Source organism: Archocentrus centrarchus, chromosome 21 (assembly GCF_007364275.1).
Source record: "Archocentrus centrarchus isolate MPI-CPG fArcCen1 chromosome 21, fArcCen1, whole genome shotgun sequence".
NCBI classification, from domain to species: Eukaryota; Metazoa; Chordata; class Actinopteri; order Cichliformes; family Cichlidae; genus Archocentrus; species Archocentrus centrarchus.
This window is the reverse complement of record NC_044366.1, coordinates 27,451,551-27,474,938: the sequence shown is the minus strand read 5'-3', so window position 1 is coordinate 27,474,938 and position 23,388 is coordinate 27,451,551. Positions and strand designations below refer to the sequence as shown.

General features: G+C 41.3%; 1 protein-coding gene across 2 annotated transcripts in view; it reads left to right on the top strand.

Annotated features, from left to right (window-relative positions):
- The window catches only part of sema5ba (sema domain, seven thrombospondin repeats (type 1 and type 1-like), transmembrane domain (TM) and short cytoplasmic domain, (semaphorin) 5Ba), a 180,208-nt gene that overhangs the window by 26,510 nt on the left and 130,310 nt on the right, over positions 1-23,388 (top strand). For both annotated transcript variants that reach the window (XM_030757795.1, XM_030757794.1), the window contains exon 2: positions 5,005-5,069. The gene's annotated coding sequence lies outside the window, so the exon portion shown is untranslated. The remainder of the gene's footprint in view (positions 1-5,004; positions 5,070-23,388) is intronic.

Genomic DNA, 23,388 nt, shown 5'->3' with positions numbered 1-23,388 from the left:
TGTAGCTGTAACCTTTCAGCAGTTTGTCATCACTCTCGCAGCAACGCGAGCGTCTTCGCTGCTCACCTGGCGCCATTGTCTCTGAGAGCAGGGATCGCGAGGTCAGAGGTTAAGACGTATATAAACAGGTGTCAAATGCTCTGATGGAAAGCCAAGGACATATGAAACTGGGTTGGAAACTCAGCCAGCAGGCTGTGAGGACACAGGAGCATAACAACAAGGGTAATAGATGACTTTGCCCGTCAATGTGATGCCATGGTTTCAGGTTGTGCAAATTAAGCCGTCTTGTATGTAAGACTCGACCTTTTGGATGGCAGCTCTGTGTGTGTGCTCCCATGTGACCAGCAGCCACTAGTCTTTTTGTAGATTATTAAACCAGCATTACTGCCTCTGTCGCCCTTCCTTCTCTATTCCTGTATTCCTGTATTAGCAATAGAGGTTCCGACATGTCGTTCTCATAGTAAAGACCTCTGAGACAAATCAGTGATTCTGTGCTGCATAACTGACATGAGACAATCTGAGTATTTAGAATTAGATATAAACAATTTAATTGTTACTGAGGATTGTATGTCAAGTATGTCTCAAGAAAGTAGCCCACACACCACCACCCTGACCCACTGATATGAGGCAGGATGGATCCATGCTTTCATGTAATTTAGGCAAAATTCTGATCCTACCATCCAAATCTTGCAGAAGAAATTGAGTCTCATTATACCAGGAAACATTTTTCACATCTTCTGTTGTCTGATTTTGGTGAGCCATGCAAATTGTAGCCTGAGTTTCCTGTTCTATGCTGACAGGAGTGGCACGTGCTGAGGTCATCTCCTGCTGTAGCCCATCTGCTTCAACATTCAACATGTTTTGCATTCAGAGGTGTCCTTATGCGTACCTTGGTTGTGACAAGTAGTTGTTTGAGACCTCGTTGCCCTCCTATCAGCTCAAAGCAGCCCGACCATTCTCTTCTGACCTCTGGCATCAACGAGATATCCCAGAGAAACTGGACTTTGAGAAACCAGACTTACTGTTAACTCAGATGCATGAACAGGCAGACAAGAACAATGTGTTTTATTCAGTCTGCATAACTGCATTACTGTGAAGTTTAATCACACACAGTTGAAGAGATACTATCAAAAAATGCGCCCCCACCACCACCACCACCACCACCACCACCACCAATTGAGGCATGTCATCCTGTTGTGTTGACATATTAATGTTTACTGATGTAAACAAAGCAACCCAAACTAAATCAAACACCATGTAACACTCTTAATTAAACTCTTAATCTGTTGTTTGTCTCTGGAGTTATCGCCGTGAGAGGTCAGGTTAAAACCTTCTGTTTACACTTTTTTTTTGTATGTTGTGCCTTTAAAATCTTTTTCATAAATTGTAGCTTCGGTTTGGTGTTTGTTGCCTGCCTTGCCCGTGACCGCTGCTGCTGCCACCCACCTCCGCATGTGTCGCGCTGTCAGGAACAGCACACGTGTACACACTTTGGTAGAGAGCAGCACTGAGATGACACGACTCACAAAAGTCACCGAAGCTCAGTTAATTATGCGAGATTCATTCATCTTTTGAGTACACAGTCAGTGACAGAAAAACAGACCGATTTGCATAGTTTCTTGAAATTTTCCACACTTCACAGAAGCAGAACTAATGTGACAGAACTGCCAGCTTCTCTAACTGAAGGCTGCTCTCGAGTGTACACCATCAACTGTTAAAAACAGACAAAGCGCCGCCGCAAGATCGACAAGATCGGTCGACACATATAGATCAAACACTTTGCTTCATCAGGCATTAACATTAAAATGAACTTAAAGTTTTTTTAAGGTTCCAAACTGACTTGTTGAGTTGTCAGTTTTTTTTTTTTTTTTTTTACAGCTATACCAATATTGTTCCCGGAGTTGCGAGTTCAGTAAAAAGCACCCTAATTGGTGGTAACATCTGAAGATATGACATTGACTTTAAAGGTTTCTGTGATTCTATAACAGAGTAATGAGAGAGCCTTTGAAGTGCCACTTTCACAGTTCATATCATGTAGTGTGTCCTCGGTGCAGTAAATACTGCTGTGTTTGATTTTAACTTCATAAAAAAAAAAGTTTGTTTAGCACCAACAACCTAGTGATCTCAACTGGAAAGCTGCAGGCAGTAATTTGCTCCTAATTAGACATGTTTCCTTTAGTGCCTAAAGGGTGAATGTTGAACTACGCAAGTACAATGTGCGAATACGTGTTTGTGTTCCAGTGCATTTCTGCGTGAGATAAACATCAGGAGTTGTTGAGTCATGAACTCCCGCTGTTTCGTAACTTCAGCCTCTTCACCCGCTTCCCGCTAAGTCTTCATTAAACTGTCTGATTCAGTTACCAGTAACTGGAGCTTAATTAGGAGAATTTGATTTTCACTGCTGGATCTGATGGAGAATGTTGATAATCACTTCTTATGGACAGAAAAGGAGTGAGATGCTCTGTGGTGGGCTGCAAAAGTTTCAGCAGGCTAAAAAAAAACCCCAAAACATTCCAGATTGGAGCATTAGACTGTGCTCCAATCTGCTTTGCTTCGTGCTGTTATTGGAAGGGCTGCAGGTTTACCACTTCAGCACACACACACACACACACACACACACACACACACACACACACACACATACACATGCATTCACAGCATGACCACCAGGAAGACAGAGGACTTTCAAAGACTAATTCAAGATCAGATGGACAGTATCTATTGCAATTTTAGAGACATGTTGTATATGTCTGTCTCCTCTGTGTGTGTTTGTCCTGATTGTTCGTGTGTGAGTGAGAAAAAAGTATTGTTGGCAGATATTTCATGCATTTTGGTGTACATTCTAAACAATAGTGATAATAAGAAAATGAGAGCTTTGTTTCACGTGGTGACAGATTTCTCACTTCACCTTAAAATGTTCTGTCAGAGATCACTTTCAAAGCATTTCAGAACAAAAAAGAAAAAAGAAATCACCTGTGCCATTTTCGTCCAAACCTGTTGCTGTTTCCATGTTTTCTGACTCAGAAAGGTGACATCTGTGTTTGCTATTCCTATCAACAAAAATCTCTCTAGCTCTGAGTTTTTTCACCTTGTCTGCAGAGACAGCTATCACTGAGCACTATGACAGGTGAATTTGAAGTGTCAAACACTAAGATAAAGGCACTTATACAGAGTGTATAGGGATCGTCAGTGTAAGGGATCGTCAGATCATTGAATTCAGATGTTCCAATCACTTCCATGGGCACAGGTGTATAAAATCCAACACCTAGGCATGCAGACTGCTGCTACAAAGATTCTCTCAGGAGCTCAGTGAATTTCAGCGTGGTACTGTGACAGGATGCCACCTGTGCAACAAGTCCAGTCATGAAATTTCCTCACTACTAAATATTCATGTAAAATCACAGAGTGGGGTCAGTGGATGGTGAAGTTGCCAATTTTCTGCAGAGTCAATTGCAACAGACCTTCAAGCATCATGTGGCCTTCAGATTAGCTCAAGAACAGTGCATAGAGAGCTTCATGAGATGGGTTTCCATGGCCTTCTCATCCAACATCAGTGTCTGAGCTCACAAATGCGCTTCTTGAAGAATGGTCAAAAATTCCCATCAACACTCCTAAACCTTGTGGAAAGCCTTCCCAGAAGAGTTGGAAGCTGTTATAGCTGCAAAGGGTGGGCCCACATCATATTAAACTCTATGGATTAAGAATGGGATGTCACTCAAGTTCATATGTGTGTGAAGGCAGACGAACATATACTTTTGGCAGTATAATAGATGTGCAATAAAGTTTTACTGAATCTAAGCAGGGTTGAGCAATTTCCAGACGTTGTCTGTCTGACTTTCTTATCTAGAGGCAGGAGATTGAATTGTGCGTGCATGCGTGTGCGTGAATAAGACTATAGGTCACAGACTAAGCAGTTTATGAGAATTCTTCCTCCTCACTTGTTGCAGTGAATAAAGCCTGATCCCACACTGACAGTGGAGATTATGGGGAGTTTCTTTGTGTGTGAGCGGACACTTCCTGCTGCTCAGCCCTAAATTCTCAGCTTAGCGCCATAGAAAATCCTCTTTACTGTATTTTCCTACCTGTCTTTCTCACTGTTAAGTGTCTCAGCATTAAGCTGGGGAATGTGGTAGATAAACTTTGAGCTGGGTCTTTAATTATCTGACCAAGGATTTGATATGTATTTAATCGTTTTGGTTTTTTTTTTAAATTATTATTATTACTATGAAACAAAGCATTCTACTCTTTGCTTCTAACCCAAATGCCTTTTATGACTCTTAGTTAATTTCTGCATTTATGTAGTAACATCCTACAAAATGTATAATTAATAAGCCGGCATCATCAGTCCCATTGCATGAACTTTATCAGTTCCTCTTCCATTCATTTTTGCTCCTCTGTATTGAAGTGAAAGAAACAGCAGCCATATCACGGCAGTTGACGACACAAGAGGGATTGCGAGTCTGAGCCGCTCCTTCAGGTTGCCTTAGAAACCAAACCAGGGCTATTTGTTCCAATTTGCTCTGTGGCACTGAGATCAAAAAGCTTGGAAACAAATGTGCTCTCTGTATATTAGCATCTGTGCTTGATTCAACGCAGTTCGCCATCTGTGCACCTCCTTTACAGCTATATGCTCATTTACAGTTACAGAAACATATTTTGGTTGTGTTCTCTCTGTATGTTATGCAGGTTTAGGCTTTAATGTACTTGAACTATATTGAACTTGGTGGTTTGTTATTGTCCAGTTAGGCCTTCACTTGTGTACAAAGGCTTCTCGCAGGTCCCCCTTTTCCTGCAGGACCCCCCCCCAGCCCAACCCCACGAAGTTTCAGTTTAAATGCCGTTCCCGCGCCGCCTTCTCTGCTTCATTGAAAAGTTGGCGGTTTGTTTACGAGACCGCCAGCACTTCTTTGTGGCTCTGCGCTCTGCTTATGAGAAGGAGGCGAGTAGCTGGCGAAACACTCACCCCTCCCCCTTCCCTCTCTGTCTCCCTTTCCCTTCTTCCAGAATCAATTTGGAAAGGACAGACGGCCCTCACAGCCCCGTGCCTACACCCCAGTGATGCTTAGCTGGTGAGTACACTTTAGTCTTTTTCATTCAGAAACTGCATGTCATTTTCATGCATTACTTTGATTGGTTTCTATATCCTTATCTGAATTTCTACTATGCATTTGTTCTGCAATTTAGTCGACTTGTTCTTTTATCCTCAATTTTCCTGGCAAACACCAAATTTCTCTCTGGTCTCGTGGATGAAGGATGGCAATTACTCTTTTCCTCTCATTCTAACTTTATTTAAATGTCTTTCTTCCACGCCCTCCCCAGAATCTCTGTGGCCTTTGTAGTAAAAGTAAGGCAGTCTCTTTTGGTGAAAGCCCTTTATTCTGACTGAGTGAAGTGATTTGAAAGGCAGTGGGGAGAGTGGGGAGAGTGTGGCAGTGGAGGCGGAAGAGAGGGAGGATAAGCAGAAGTGGTGGTGGTGGTGGTGGGGCTTCACAGAGGCTGCTAATGGGCAAGGTTTACCTTTCCATCTCCCTTTGTCCCTCTACCTCTAGCACTCTCTTTCAAGCATGCTGCACAAGCCACGCAACAAATGCACCTTGAATTTCTGTACATAAAAATAAGTTAAAAACAGTGTGAGGTCAATTAGATATAAAGTATAAAATAAGAAGAAGACAATAAGAAATAAGATAAGATTGTCAAAGTGGTGGCGGTTATTCACAACTCTTTTTTTTTTCTGTGTGAAAATGAAGCGCGCCGGTTGTCGACAGCCTTGAGCCTAATTGACACAGCACAGTGAAGTCATTATACAGGTGACATGAGTGCATATTCATCTTATGAAATCTCATTCACCAGAACAGGCTGGAGCTACTCTCAGTGCTTTTACATGCTGTTATTTATTCAAGTGTAGCACAGTGAGAAAGAAAGTCCTGTCAGACGCTTGAAGGTTTCTCTTGTTTAGTTTTAGGATGTTTCAGATCCAGATTTAAACAATAATTCATGTGTTATTAACATGGTATCTAATTTTTAAATCTCATAGTTATCCTGGATACGACAGTTGGAATATAACTATTCCCCTAAGGGAATACACCAGCCAGAGCACATGCTACTGAACAGAGCTGGTCACTGAAATAGAAACCCACTGGCCTCATGTGTTAAACACAATGACATACAGAGTGAGCTCAGACTTTCATATAAAGATTTTTAGATTCAAGTATCAAGCAAATGTCTCAAATAGCTTCACACACACATGTTTGCTGAAGTTGAAATAACCCACAGTGACATAAAGACAGTGAAGCAGATGACATGCAATAAAAATCCATCCATATCTTTTAGATTTTTTTGGTTTTTTTGTTTGGATATCATATTTCCTGCTGTCCCAGTGCTCATTCAGCTAAGTAAACTGGGTCCCGTTGTGACATAAACAGGTCAAAACGTGCCTCTGATAGCAGGCAGTAAAAATGAGGAGCAAAAAAGCCAAATGATTGCGATCCCCTCAGAGAAAACAGCCTTTTTACTGAGCAACTCTGCAAAAACATGTTGTGCTCCTAAAATCAGAATTTATGCATCACTGACTTTTGATATTCTTATAATGGATAATAACATTATTTTTAATATAGCGACTGAACTGACTGAACTTTATATAAATATATATGTATTTAAATTGCTATCCCATCCAAAGGAAGCACTTTCCATTACATTACAAATCTAACCTTGAATTTTTGTTCACACTGCACTGTGTATTGGAATAATGTGATCAGATATAATGTTAGCAAAATAGAAAGGCTGTTTAAAAAAATAAATAAGTGCTCTCTCTCTCTCTCAAATTTTGATTTCGGTGGCTTTATTCGGTCTCAATGCTGTTTCTGCCATCTTGATTTCAGTATCAAGCTCTTTTTTTTCTTCTGGCCAATTTAGCATAAAATTAGTACAGACTGCTCTTGCTCCAATATCACCCACTTCTTTCTCTGTATTTAATATCCCCGAAGGCCATCCCTGGCATTTGCTTATGTTCTGTTGCTCTGTTCCCCCTTGCTCAGTGCACACATCCTCCTCACTTACTGTGTTCAATTCAATTTGTGGCCTAAAAAAATCTCTGCCTAATATGTGTCATTGGAGCAGAGTAGCAGTGCTCCCTCTCTGGCTGCTTTGAAGAAGCTCCACCGTGTTTGTCTTGGTTCTCTCGGCCCCTCTGGGAGGAGATCAGGGGCTCCAATCGTGGTTGGCATGTTGTCTTCTCCAGCCCCACTGTTGTTTGCTGATATTTAGTTCAGGATAACAATAAGCCGGAAAAAAACAAGCTCCTTTCAGGCCAATAAGAGATGGAAGGGCTGGACTGAGAGGGAGAGAGAGGCCTAGAAAAAAAATTGGGGGCGGAAAGACATGGGTCTCATCCCTGGATGGGGATTCTCTTTAAAGTATTCTGTTTGTGGCCCCCAGGGCCGAATTAAGGGAGCGTCATTATCCCTGGCAAATTACCACGCTGCCTTTGTGGTCCAGTCATGGTACATTAGGGTGCCTTAAAACGTGGCTGAGCTGTGACTATTCAGTTTACAAAAGTGGGGCCACTGGCAGATCCTTGGCCTGGCTCACAGAGGAGGCATTCACGCAATATCGGGGGGGATGGTGACAGCGGTGATCGTGATGGAGAGGTTCTCTTGAGATGAGTAAAAGTCTCTCAGGCCAAGGCTGATGTGTGATCTTAAAGCACATGCCAGCTGATGATGTCATCATTTGGCTTCATCTAGGGTTTGATCCGCTGTGGAAATCCGGGCCCTGACAGAGGGATTCCTGAACATTTCCAGACCTGGATGCATTCATCCATCACCCAAGTGAGCGAATAGATAATAATAATGATAATAATAAAAAGAACTATAACCAACATTTACAGTTGTCTGGTGACCTAATGAATATGGACTTGACAAAATCAAATATTTGTTAATATTTTGTCAAACTGATTAAAAGCTTCAGGCTTTAACCTCTTATGGTTCATTTTCTTCTTTGGCCTCAGAATATGAGAATAGTGGCGTTGCTTTAAGATGTAAAGTTATCAGCAAGTACAGAGAAGAAGAAACAACCTTGGATGGGCTGTTTTACTTGGTCAGTGCTTTAATGTGTTGGGAGGCGTTTATGATAACTGGATGAATTCTGATGTCTTGCATCCAGCACTGAGATGTGAGCGGGAGGAGCTGATCTCAGAATTAATGCCAGATCCTTTGAGCCTGTGTGAATAATATCAGTCTCTCAGTTATGAATGGCATCCACTACAAACTGTGAAGGAACCTTGTTTTATATATATATTAGGGGTGGGACTCGATTAAAAAAATTAATCGAATTAATTACAAGCTTTGTAATTAATTAATCTAAATTAATCGCATTTTAATTGCATTTCAATATTTGACATGAGAAATATTAATTTAAGTTTAGTTGATGAATGAATCAATATACATAAGCTTAAACTTCAAAATTTTGTTTATTTTCCCACCAGTCTACTACACAGACCAACAAAGGGTGGAAGTGCTCCTGTGATAAACTCCTGAAATTAAAGTTAAGCATCATAACTGGATAGTTTTATTCAACATTAATGTCTCACTTGTTATAGTTGGAAATTAATCATTCTCTCAGCTGTATTCCTTGATGTTGAAATGTGTCATCCTTGCTTTAACAGCTTATTTTGAATTAAAGACTCAAAATTAATCCACAAAAAGGAGAAAAAGTTCATTCTCCGTTTAACAGCTGCTTTTACACAGCTGTGCTTCACACTCACGGTTGCTAGGTGACATGAGCTACGCAGAGGTGACGGCAGCTGATATGAAGGCTAGCCGCTCACTTCCGGCCTTTGTGGTGTTCGTGGGCTGCGAAAGACGTGGGCCGGGTCCTTCGCAGGATGCGGCCCCTAATTTGGACATTGTGCGTCAATATAATCTGTATGCCGGGAACTCGCGCACTGAGAAACGTTCCACGGTGCAAAGTGTGATTAAAATGCGTTAAAATTTTTAACGCGTTAATTTCCCCATAATTAATTAATCGAAATTAACGCATTAAAGTCCCACCCCTAATATATATACAATACCAGACAAAAGTTTGTAAAGTTACTGTAATACTAAAGTCATCCAGACTATGAAGGAACACATAAAGAATCATGTAGTAAACCTAAAAGTGTTAAACAAACCAAAACACGTTTTAGATTTTAGATTCTTCAAAGTCGGCACCTTTTGCTTTGATCACAGCTTTGCACACTCTTGGCATTCTCTCAATCAGCTTCATGAGGTAATCACAGGAAATGGTTTTCCAGAAGTCTTGAAGGAGTTCCCAGAGGTGCTGAGCACTTGTTGGCTGCTTTTCCTTCACTCTGCGGTCCAACTCACCCCAAACCATCTCAGTTGGGTTTAGATCAGGTGATTGTGGAGACCAGGTCATCGGTCTCAAATGGGCACAGATTTGGTGGACTCAAACCCAGACCTCTTCATTAGTCTTAGTGGGCCAGCTGCTCACCCAGGAAGCTTTCTTTTAAATATCAGCCGGTAGCTCAGACTCAGTAAAAGGTGATGAGAGTTGATCCTCTGGGTCTGAAACAGTTAAATTAAGTTTTCACCCGATGCCGATTAAAGTCAGAGTGCTCCATGAGCTATTATGTCAAACTCTTCACAGAAAACTAAATAAGAGCGCTGCTGAAGGCACTGTAAAACTCCTAGTGTGTGAAATATTTGTTCTTGGCACTTTGCCTTTATTTATCATCTAATCAACTGGAGGCTCGACCTCAGCGATTGATGTCTCCCTCATTTTATTTTTCTCACCACGATAGGTGGGAGATTTCATTACTTTCCAACATTGTTTCCAGGTTTTATGAACTCAATCCCTCCGCTAAAGTAGATGAAGAAGGGGGGGAGGGCTTTTTGTCCAGGGGCCGTGGCAGAAACCCTGAGCCTGTAAATCCTGCGCTGATCTTTGGATCATTAAGCTGTGAGCCCTCAGTCCTTTGGTTCTTTATCACCAGGCCCAGATCCCAGGCCATAATAGAGGCTAACTGGCTAATGATTAGCTGTCTACTGCAGCTACTTGAGAGCTGACTGCTGCTGCTGCCAGTCTGAATGAGAGGAGGTTTTAAAAACATATTCATCCTTAAATGCTTTTCTCTCTTTTTTTTTAGCGTCCAACTTTCTCTCTTAAGATCTGGAACTGTTCAGTCCTTTTACAAAGCTTATTGTGAAATTATGTTTTTTTTTTTTTCTTTCTTCATTTTGTGTGAAAAGTCATGTTGACTTATGCTGTTGTTGATTTGCATATTTTAAGCCGCTTGCTTGTGTAACTACTTAACAATAGATACTGGAATGGCTTGTGTACATGCTTGTTAATTTGGCAAACAGCATCACCTTCTCTCAGTGCTGCCTCTAAACTAATCACCTTGTCTCTAAACAAGCTCCGTGGAGCTGAAAGGAAGGGAATGCCTTCTGTGAAAATGCAGCCTGAGAGGCAGTGTTTTGGATAACAATCACTTCTTCTCCCTCCTATCAAAAATATTTGATTGCTTGATTATTCAGGAACCACATGAGCATATGAATATGAAACTTCTCTTTGAAGTAAACATAAGAAGCCGCTTTGATGAAATTCTGTTTATTTAAAAAGTTGAGGAGTTAGGAATTCACAAAAGGATTAACAGTCCAGTGCATGATTTTTTTTTCTTTCTATTATCATAGCACTCCTGCATCACTAATTGACAGATTCATTGCATTTATATCATTTTGTTCTTTGTAATACGGAAAGTGGTTTATAGAAAATGGTTTTCCTCAAACACAGGCTTTTTTTTCTCTGAGTATCCAATATCATACATTTTTAATTGTAACAAGATTTATCCATGGCAACAAGTGTTCCTAGTCATCTAAAAACCTTTATTCACTGAAATATATCATAGGGGTATGTTTCTTGCTTGGGGTGAGCTAGGTTCAAATCACAGATGAGCTCAGGCTTGCTATGAAAAGAGGGATTCTACACAAATCATGACTCAACCACTTTTGTTTTTCCACAAAAAAAACATATGTACATGAGTAAGTCAGTGTTGTGCATGAGAAATGGAACATGTTCCATCAGTTTAGTGGAGACAAGGGGAGAGAGGATAAGAGAGGCTGGTTAGGTCTGCTGCTTATATACTCAAGGGCCGTCAGCCTCTGATGATAAGCAGCTGGCTAAGATGGGGATTATGCTCAGTTGAGGACATGGACATAGGCAGCTGCAGAAAAAGTGGACATGTAGTTATTCCTTTTGTACTTCTCTGAAGTCAGCTTGAAGGCCACCTGAGGAGCACATGCACGGTTGGTGCATTGCATCGTAAGCGTCTCCATGGAATTGCGTGGCCACAAGGATCGTCAGGCACACATCCATCCAGCCTCGCAAGTTCTTCTCTAGCAAACTCTTGGACGTGGAAACCGTAACACCCCGTTTCTCATCCACACCCGTAGTTAACGTAACATACAAAGTCAAACTGAGAGGAAGTTCAGCACATTTCAGGATTAGGGAAGGATTATGTGTGCATATCTGCTGCATGGCAGTTCATTCTGTTAGAAAGATCCCTGATTGCTTGCTCTTTCCTGAGGCTTCTTTCATTATTACTCTTTTACAGAGGTTGTTGACTCCGTTTTTAATCCAAAGGTCTAAAACTAGAGGGTGTCACACATCCCTTTAAAACCAATATGTGATTTGGACTGGACTCAGTTGGTCTGTGATGGGATTCAAATTCCAGTCTTTGGCAGTCTGACATCCAGTGCTCATCAACCGCTCTGGCCGCACACCTTTATCTCTGGGGGGGCACGCTGCTTCCTGCATTGGCACTAAATGCTGGCAACAAACAGAATTCCTAGGGATACTGGTCTGGTTTGCCTGATTACAAAATGTGCCTTCTCTATTGTTTCTGGAAGGAAGATTACCTTGCCTCTCTTAAACTTGCTCTTACTTTTATTTTTTACTGCCAAAAGAAACCCATGAGAAAACGCAGGCTGTTGAAGACAGTCAATCACGGCACCATTCTTCTATATGCGTCCTGTTGCAGCGCTAACCCTGACTTGTATATGGAGCCTGTAACAGCGTAACGCACACCTATAAATCCAGCTTTAGTGTGTTAACACATCTGAAATCCTATTAGAAACCCTTGATTTATTTTGGGCTAAATCAGCCTCACCTAAATCAGACTACAAGTAGAACCGAACTCTGTCCTCTGTTAGATTTTGAACCAGCACTTTCACTCTCCACAACCTGTGGAGCAAACTCGCTGTCCGCTGTTTAATCATTCAGTGAGGATTAGTGGCACTGTGTGTTTTCTAATTATAGAGCTGGACTGTGCTCTCTCCTCCACTGATGGGTCAAATCAAGCCCACTAGGCTCTCAGCCAGGAGCTTAGTCACAACCCTTAACTGCTACTTTCACACATTTATTCCTGTGTTTCTTAATTTGATATCTTTTTACTGTAGCTACTTTTCTTTTTATCGCTGCACTCTTTCTCTCTCTGTCTTTTGTCTGTCCGTTTCTCTGTTCCTCCCTCTCCTGCTTGTTGAGTTCACAAGAAAGACTTTTCATTTGGATAAAACAAACTCAATGAGGTAACTGTCAAAATAAATCACTTCCTATATCAAGGAGGAAACAAGTAAATGCCCGGGAGAAAAGGATAGCAATTCCCTTTTTTTAACCACACAATCAATCAGTTCCCCTTCACATCTTTTCACATCTTTTCATTCTTGCCGAACAATGGGTTTGATTAACCCCTCTGGGAAAGCTCATTATCCATTTCCATCACAAAGGTGTTTGTAAGACACTTGGATTTGAAACCCCCCCAGCAAAAAATAGATAAAAGGAATATATTGAGACAGTAATATAAAAGTGATGGCTGCCAATCTAAGCTCATGCATCTGGTTTAACAACTGGCCAGATGTTACTCCTGTATTATTGATGTCAGTAAAATGCTCTGATGATCGTGACTGCTCTGTGTCACGTCCATGAACTGAAGCATATGAGCAAGTACGTGCAGTGGCAGATGCAAAGTTTGCCAACTCACTTTAAAATGTTTTCTTTTTCTCTGCCAGTTTACTCAGGTGAATTGAGCTGTGACAGTGGGACTTGAATTATATTATATTTTATGTATGAGTTTATTTTGATTATCGGAGTCTGTTAAGGATGTGTGGGACTTCCATTGTTGAGCCAAATCAATTTCCCTTCTTCAAGGGGACGCCCAGGAAATGGTTCAATCCATTTTTAATCAAAGCATCTTATTATGCTGGACGTCAGATTCGTGCTCTGTTTTCGCATCGCTTATTTGATGAGGATGAAATGTGCGACCACATGGCAACTGTGAAGATAACTCTATGCTCTTTGAAAGGAACTTAAAATTATTTATTTATGTTATTAAATATATTATGATGGGCAAGTTTTATTTCTGGACACATTTTGATGGATGCATTGAGCTAAAGTATGCACAGTTCTGTTTATCCTGTTTCAGCGTATGTGGTCATGATCAAACTTTTTGATCCTGCAGTCCCCACATAGCGAGGACTCGGCCAGATGACAAAATGTGTTGTGAGCAAGTCCCTGCAGCTGCACTATATTGCCAAAAGTATTCACTCATCTGCCTTTACATGCACATGAACCTGAGTGACATCCCAGTCTTAATCCAGAGGGTTTAATATGATGTTGGCCCACTCTTTGCTGCTATAAGAGCTGGGAAGGCTTTCTACATGGTTTAGGAGTGTTGATGGGAATTTTTGACCATTCTTCCAGAAGCACATTTGCAAGATCAGACACTGATGTTGGAGGAGAAGGCCTGGTTCACAGTCTCCACTCTAATTCATCCCAAAGGTGTTCTGTCAGGTTGAGGTCAGGACTCTGTGCAGGCCAGTCAAGTTCTTCCACACCAAACTCCCTCATCCATGTCTTTATGGACCTTCTTTGTGCACTGGTGTGCAGTCATGTTGGAACAGGAAGGGGCCATCCCCAAACTGTTCCCACAAAGTTGGGAGCATGAAATTGTCCAAAATGTCTTGGTATGTTAAAGCATTAAGAATTCCTTTCACTGGAACTAAGAGGCCAAGCCCAACTCCTGAAAGACAACCCCACACCATAACCCCCCCCCCACCAAACTTTACACTTGGCACAGTGCAGCCAGACAGGTACTGTTCTCCTGGCAACCATCAAACACAGACTCATCCATTGGATTGCCAGAGGGAGAAGCGTGATTCCTCACTCCAGAGAACACGTCTCCACTGCTCTAGAGTCCAGTAGCTTTACACCACTGTTGTAGACAAAGTGCGATCTGAACTTTTACTCAAAGTCAGATGAGATGACTGATATCAGCTTTGTGTCAGTGTGTTCAATACAGAGATCAGGACAGGTTGCCTTTAGCTTAGCTTAGCTTAGCTACAAGACTATAAAGCTGAATAGCAGCCAATTGAAGCAAGTCAATACCCACAGAAATAGTGATTTTTTTAAAAAATATATATTTATCATCCAACTATATTAAGGTTTGTGTGGTATTGGGGTGACTCTGTGTTTAACACATTCACCTTACACGCGAAAGATCCCCGGTTTGATTCCATCCTCATTGTCACAAGCTAGTGCACCCTCAGTGATGGTCCCAAGCTGAGCTAAATGGGAGGGTTGCATCAGGAGGAGTATAAATTCTAGCCTAAACTCTGGGCCAAATCCAACATACGGATCCATGCGCTCTGGCGACCCCTTGGGACATAAAGAACCAGATAAAAAGTTTTTTGTTATTAGGGGCACAGCTGCATTGAGTGACAGGTGGGTGCCAACCATGCTGCTAGATCTGTGCTAGTAATCACCTCAGTCAAGTCAAGTCACTGAGCAGGACCTCTCGAGTGTGCTGGTGCTGTTTGGAGCATGGTAATGAAGTTGTCTAAGAAATATTATGGCTTCTATACTTCAGTGTTGATGAGTGCTCGGAGAATTAGATAATAAATATTGTTTCTTCTGATACCATAAATAATATATACTAGCAGCAGGTGGACCATAAAAACTAGATGTGATGCTATATGTGGCTATGTCTACTTTTATGATCTGTGGTCCTAGCACACATCAAACGCCGCACCCTTGCTCAAATCCAATTTATGTGTGTTTATTGAAATAATTGAATATTCAGCTTGTGAGTTTGAAAAACTGATTATTTTTGCATCGATCAGTTTACTGTCTGCTTGTCCCAGCTTACAGTATATTGGTTGAAAGGGACGCCATGGACAGGTCACCTGTTAATCACAGCCCTGAGGGGCACAGATGTTCACAGCAACAGCATATTTAAACACTCAAACTGACCCTTAACTTTTAAAATATATCTTTGGACATATGGGAGAAGATCAAAACCCTCTGATCTAACTCACAGGAACACACGATGAACATACGATGAAGTGATCACACTCCAGACAGGCTCCAGCTGGCCAATAATGCTTTGTAGTTTCCCTTAACTCACATTTTTAACTTGCGTGGACACATTTTCACCTCTCTTCTCAGCATGTACAATAAACCTGTTTCTTTTTTGCGCCCGTGAGTGTCTTTCAGTTGACTTTGTGTGATAATATAAGTACAAAGTGCCTTGAGGTCATCTGGATTTTATTTCAGTCCCTCTCCTTTTCATGCCCACTTTATAAAGGTGCGTTCACTTCAAGATATCAAAGTGGGATTACTTGTAATTCTTATTCTTGTACAGGATGACCTCCTCTTTTTTTGGTATGAATTAGGTATCTTTACAGAATTAATTACTTTGAGCTTTGGGGCTGAGGAGATTTCTGACTTTTTTTAAGTATCTCGGTCTTTTGTGTTCCCTCACACCAACATTAGAGAGCAGGACTGACTGAGAAGGTGTTATTAGTTCTGCTGCCTGTTAATGGGGAAAATATAGAATCAAGCCTGGGATGCGAGTCTTAAATGAAAAGTGTGAATATCCGGCTAAACATCCCGCGCCAATTAGTTAATGATCAGACTGCTAATTAGATCTTTGGGACTCTTACTCTTTGTGCAGCTGATTGATAGTGGTACTTGTTCATGCTGTTCATTTGAAGTTTTCGTGGATGCTTAGATTCTGGCACATTATAAAACCATCCACATACATGCTTTGATGAAGATATCCACACCACAGCCTCCAATTTACAGCTCAGCTTGATCAAACTGCTCATTTACAAAACTAATGAGAAAATGAGCAAAAATTAAGGAATCATTTAGCTGCTGTATTACATCAAGACAAGAAGCCGCATTTCTTTTTTTCTGCTGTGAGTAATTATATCACAATTACAACACAACGCAGTCCCTTCAGGCGCTTGTTTGGAGGGTGCCGGCTTCCTTTTGGAGTTATAAATGTGGCGTCGGAGGCGTGATGTGTGTGTCAGGGCGGGAAATAATTCCGCCAGTGATCAGTCTTGTTTTTATTTTCATCACAGAATTTCCTGGCATATTGCCTGGGTCATGCATCGAAAAGACCATGGCTACAAATTGTGTCACAAGACCACATAGCAATTACACAGAAAATGAGATGTTTTTTTTTTTTTCTTAAATTCCAATTACATCACAATGGATTTAATTATAGTTGCATGTTTTGCAAAGCTACAGTGGTGCAAACAGGTTGTCTTTTGTTTGGGAGGGGATGTTTCCTCAGTTTCTGGACTGTAATCAGTGTTTGAATGAAGTGGGGATGAAGTGGAGCAAAAAAGCATCTGCTGCAGCTTTTTTCATTCATCTGTGTTTGATTCTAACATGAAACCATCTCAGAGGAATGAGAAGCATTCACATGTAACGATCTTTTGAACGACATCTTACTGATCAGCGCACACTTTCCTGTGACGATCTCGCACAGGTTAATGGCGCTTTCAGGGATTTTACACTCGCCCATAAAGTTTGTGTGCGGCACAAAGTTTGTACTTCAGAGCTGAACCTCTGACACTTCAAAACACTTTGCACTTGTTTGACTTCTTGTGGTGTTGCTGCAATCTTAAATCCCTCTCCCTAACCCTTCCTCTTCCTCCTGCTTTGCTTTCTGTCCTTTTGAGAACAGCAGGATCTGACAGCCCTGAGCTGAACAGTGTGAAGTTTGTGAAATGGAAATGGCTTTGTGGTTTCTCTTAAATGTCTGACCACTTTATCTTATGGTGTGTGTGTCTGTCTCTGTGTGTACATGTGTATATTTTTCTGTTTCTGCACGCACGCACGTGTGTGTGTGTGTGTGTGTGTGTGTGTATGTGTGGTGCATTTCTTTAGATGTAGCTTCATGAGTCCAGAATATGAAACGGACTAGCGTTGAATCATTCTCCGCTGCCAGCTGGTGATCAGATTTTTCTTTCCCAGTGTGCAAATAAAAAGAATCACTTCTGCAATGTGTCTGCACTGGGAGCAATTCATCCTCAAGGAAGATTCAGACCATGAGCCATTGCTACAATATACAGATGTGGCTTATTTCTTGAGACCATTATAGTGTTTACATTGGACAAAAACATGAAGGGCATAAAGGATATAATCCACTTGTGCACTATCTAGCAGAATGTTTCAGTATGTTCCAGTCTAAATTTCATTGAATACGCTGCTTCTGTGTGACACAGTTTCTCTCCCCTGGTCTTTGAAGTACAGCCATAAGCCATGCATCATGGTTTTTGGGACATTCTGAGCGGCAAGATGTGAGAGAAATGGATTATACTTCTATGTTGGGAAAATTGCCACTATATATCACAGTGTAACAATATACACTTGCAATATAAATTGTCACCAACCAGTGACAAACTATAGCCACCCAGATGTTATACATTATGCAAGATGAACTAAGGGGCTCCAGGGTGGCAAGAAACATTGTATCTATTGACTAAACACAAAGTGCATGATGACATGAAACCCAGACCTTGTACAATTTGGCTGATTCTGAGAGTGTGTTTACCGCAGCCGCAGTTATATTTTTAGCTGTCTGCTTGTCGTATGATCACATGAATTTTCATGCCATGTGTACGGGAACAAAATGTGTCTGTGTCACGGGCTTTGTCAAATTTAAAATGCGTCAAATTCAAAATGTGTCAGACTACAAGATCCAAAGTGATGTTGTAAATCTATTTTACTTCTGTGGCTGTTACTCAGGTGCTATTATGACAACTAACAAATCCTAAGCTGACACCGTGAGCAGTGACAGAGCAAGACAGTCCTTTTGTTTAGTCCATAACACAAGTCAGTACAGGAATGAGGAATACCATAAGCGAACTAAAACACTTTACAGTGTATTATTTACAATTTAATGAGGTGGGTTTTTTTCATGCTTTTTGATGCTGGTCGTTCATATTATCACTGAAAAATACCTGTTTTTCATGAGATTTTTTTAGTTTATAGTTATTTTCCTATGGATTTAATGCCTTCATACATTCAGTCGTTACATAGTTTCTACTGGAAAGGCACTCGCTGACTGTGGTTTGCAGTATATCAGTTCATCTTGTGACAAGCAAAACCCCCAAAATGTTTCCACTAATTTCAAATAAAAAGAACCTGATGGTGCACCCCCTTCAAAGAAGTGTTTGTTTTTGCGTTTGTATTTTTGATTTGGAATTTTCTTAAAAAGCTGAAAATAATGAGCTGCGTGTGGGTCAGCACTGTGGTGACGCTGTAGCTGAATGTGACCTCCAGAAATGGGACTGAAGCTTATTATGTCGCCGATCAGACCAATTAACGAGAAGCTGACACTGTTTGGATTTTCCCAAAGCAGTGCTGCCGCTGACCTGTTGCATCTGTTTCGCCTGTAGAGCAGAGGCTGGTGAATATCTGAGGAGACTTGTTAAGAAGCAGAGAGCTGCTCTTTCAAGCTGCTGCATCATCTTCAATTCATTCTACTGAGGAGAGCTCACACATACACACACACACACACACACACACACACAGACGTTCACTCAGCTGCTCCCGATGATGGCCTTCTCAGTGTCACGTATTACCTGTATTATTGTCTTTTTGTGAGCACCATATGTGTGTGTGCGGTTGCAGGGCTTGTTAGATGCCTGTACACAGCAAAATTAATTCTTCTGCTAAAATTCCTCATTTTGAAATCAGAAGGGCTCTTTGAACATGTCTTTGTGTCTTTGTGTGTTGTTAGTGTGTGAGCTTTTATTAAAGTTTTGCAGCCAATCCCCAAGTAGCACAATGGTAGAGAGTGATGAATGCCCACAGCAAAAATCCAATAAGATGGATTTGGTGGGAACAGCCGCGTTCGCTCTCTCGGTCACTCTCGCCTGCTTTCGGTCTATTATTCCATCTACAGCACGCTCAGTCGCTCATCCACCAGCGCGGCTCCAAATCAGTGGTTTGTTCAGAGCAGATCAGTGCTCTGTAATCAAAGTAGGAGGCACATCGCTGATCCTTAATGCAATGCCACCTGCGTTTCCTGTCTGCGCTCCAAGTCTGAAGAGGATTCACCAGATCAGCGGCGATGGACACGTCAGCTGTCCGCTGTTGTCTCCGCTGTGCATGACCGCTGAGTGCTGAAAGATTGCAGCCTGCTGTACGGGCCACTTTATAGGCTTTGAGAAACACCAGCATGAATCCAATAAGCCTCCACTTAATTTCTTTCACACAGGATTTGTATTGGATTCCTGTGTTGCTGCCTGGTAGTGGCTGTACACTTGAACATGTGCCTTATTGTGTTTAAAGTTTAACTGGAAGAATTATGAAAGCACATAGCATAGGCCAATGAATGAAAGCCTCATTTGCCCCTCAGGAAATTTGTCTTGAACAAAAGGCCTTTACAACATGCACATAAAAACTTAATTACATCAGCAGGAGTTCTAACATAAAGTACAATTTGAAAGAGCAACGTAGACACTAAATGGTGAAATGTTTTTGATATAAAGCTTTTGATGACATTTCAAGTGAGACTTTGTTACACAGGTGGATGCTGCGGGGGGAGAAAGGGTGTGAGCAGCAAGGCCGGACCAAAGGTCTGATGAGTTTGCTTTGATCGTATGAGCACACTCATAAACACTGTCTGTTGTGTCTCTGATGCAGTCGCTTTGTGATCCAGTCTGACAGCTCGGTTCAGCTTCAAATGCTACAAACCGAATGATTTCCTGACAAGTCACTGTGTTTGTCTCAAAGGTGGGTGCGTTGGGGGGGTAACCCACTGGTTAGTAAAGTCCTGTTATTAAATTATGAAGCACTGAGCTAAATGTTTTCGCTGTCTTGGTGTCTTTTAACCCAGATGTTATATGTGAGAAGTGAATCAGGCTTTTAAACCTTGGACACCATCCACTCACTGGCTATATTCAGTGCATTGTGAGCTAGCCCAAAAAGTCATGATGAGATTGTTTACTGAGATGACAGAGCGAGGGAGCCAAAGGTCGATTTCTCATCAAACTCTAGGCAGTGGGAGGTCTCTTTGCAGCCGCAGTAAATCGCCCCTGCTGGCTATTAAAATACCTGCAGTTTTAAGACGCTGCAGTACCACATTGACTTTCATCTTTTCTAGCACGTGCTTTTGCATGTAGCACAGTAACTATCATATTTATATTTATTTGTGGTGTTGATTTCTTCTGGACAGATTTTTTTTTTTTTTTTGGTGATCGTAATTGCTGGTTTGCTGGAATCTGGAGGCATGAATCACAGCTTGGATCTGCTGATGGTCGTAGTGGAGAAGGTTATATCACATATGTATGCGCTTTCAGTTATGGAGGCCATTGTCACTGCAGAGTAAGCTGATGGATAAAAAAAAAAAAAACCTTTGTATAACTCAACTGAGATCAATTATTTAAAAATACTCTACTTGCCTCAGAGCTGTCCTGCAGCTTGATGAGCGAAGGCCTTTATGCCTGTGATTGACAGTCAGTCACTGCTGTGTTAAGTTTGCTGTTTTATTTTTCAACAAAAAAACTTCTATATTATATTTGCAAGGATGCTTTCTTTTCTTCTTTTGTTGTTGTTTTTGTTATTGGTAGTTGTAATTTTTCTGCGGAAAGAGAGAAACTTCTTTGTGAAAGCTGTGCTGCTGCTCAGATGCACCTGTGTCCTGCTTCCCCCCTGCCTTACCAGGGAACCAATGAGAAATGGATGAGAAACTAACTGCTAGCTAATGATTAGTTAATGAGTAACTCCTGATCTACTTAATGCAAACTACCCAGTGATTACTTAATGATTAGCCACCAGGAAGAATTGAATTAGGAACTACTTTATAATTGATAAATAGATTAAAAAAAAAAAAAACGCCTTTAACTATGTGGTAGATAATAATGATTTAGTACTAATAATGATTTAATAGGTATTTTTTTAATAGTATTACCTGATTAACACTGATGACCTAAACAGTTTTTTTCTCATTTGTTTCTCGGTTTTGTGTCGTGTTACCACAGTGGATAATCTCTTAAAAGGAGGGGACTTGAGGCATTAATGCTGGCATTTAAATTCACCTTCTCATTAATAATGAATCTCAGTTTATAGTTTTGGCCTTAGCGGTTATACAATTTAAAATATTCAGGGGACAGCTTTTTGGAAATTAATTATAATTCTGTTTTCCTTTTCACTACGAGAGCCCCAATAATAAAAGTACTTAATCTCTGATATTGTCTTTGCAATATATGTGGTCAGGTCTACTATACTGTTCTTGTTTATTTATTCCATGAAGCTGCTTTAGGCGAGTTCAGAGTCGTGTTATGACTGTCAGACAGCACACAGCAATAATCGGAACAGGTGGAATTTCTTGGTTTCGTGCTGTAAGGAGCTCACACGTATGAATCACGGAGCTTTTGCTCTGCGGTGCTGGATTCCTCTCGTGGATTCATGCTTCCTGGCTGCTTGTCTGCTGCCCCTTACCTTTCTGCAAGGATATCTGCTGAGAGTCTCCAAGGTTGTCGTAGCATTTGCTGCACCAGCTGCTCCTCTCTCCCACAGGTAATGTAAGATTTTCTGCCATTTGTAAGAAGCTGACTGTGATTACCGGGAAAGTTTCATACTGTAATGGCAAAGTTTGATTCCAGGTAAGAAGTACAATAAAAATCGATGGATCAAAAAAGACAAGAGGCGCAATGTGCGCGTCCACTTGTCTCGATAATGATGATGAGTAATTTTCCTTTGGCCTTTTCATCCTGCATTTTGAAAAGACTTGAGTCGGAGACAAGTGTCTTCTGCTTTGTTTGGCCATTATTAAGTTTTTATTTTCATCTACAGCTCAGACGTGAGAACAACTAAAATGTCAGATCTGGGTTCACAGTGTCCACATAAACAGCTTTTTCTCAGATAAAATTCAATAAGGCCATTCGAGAATGGCGAACAATGAGCCTGACATTTATTTTTTTATTTTTTGTTTCTCGCCCGTGACCGTAGTGTTCTCTCAGAGAGCTATAACAGGAAAACAAAACAAAACAAAAAAAAAAAACACAGTGAAGAGCTAAACAAACGGCCTGTGTTGTGTCTGGATGACCAAAGCCCTGAGCTCGGTGCTGCCATCCGAGCCAGTATGTGCTCATACGCACAGCATAGACACAAAGAGCTCTTTAAACATTTGGCACAAGCTTGTCATCGGCCTGCCTGTGATTGATCACTTTGACACAGTTTAGCAGAGTGCCATTGCAATGTGAGAGGGAAAATGCGTCTGTTATGGATGAACTGTCGTTCCTTATGTGGACTAAGGTAATTCAGCTGCAGCTTGATATTGATGTTTAGAAAAGAGCGCAGAATTTATATCACTGCAGTTGTGCCATAGTGGTATTTAGAGCTACTGAGGGCCTCTGCTTTTCTACTTTTCATTTTGCATTCTTCCTGTTGGAATACTAATTCAAACATTTGCTCCATTCCTCCTCGAAATTCAAACTCCTGTGAGAGAAGGCTGGCATTTGCGTTGATCAGTCATGCACTCAGATCATGCCTTCTTCAGCGTTCCCGTGTGTGCCATGGTGTCAATTAAACCTGAGTTCTGCTGTGCTCTAGTGGGCTAACTCTGTCTAATGGGGCTCCATGCTAGGAAACTATCCATAATAGAATTAATAATGAGGCACACTAGCAAAAAGAGCTCTGTTATCATCACCATCTCATCTGCGGCGAATTCGTCAAGCTCGCTCGCGTTCAGAAATAAAACATTAGGAACAAAACCGGACAAAACTGCAGCCCCGCCCGTAAAACTTAGAGGGCATGTCACATTAAACTTCTATGAGTTCCGATCCTACCCTGCTTCCTGGCAGTTCGAGCTCCTCGGGTGTGTTTCAGCAGGTAAAGGGAAATGTGGCGTTGTGAAGTCACAATTCAGATCTATCAGTGGAGAAAGGAAGGGAGCTTGCAAGGAGCAGAAGGGTTCATTAGCTCTCTTCTTCCTGCTCAGCACCACAGAAATAGAACAGAGAGAAGAGGTGCGATGCTGCTGTGGAAGAGGAATCTGTACTCAAAAAGAAATGCAAAAATGTGGCCTTG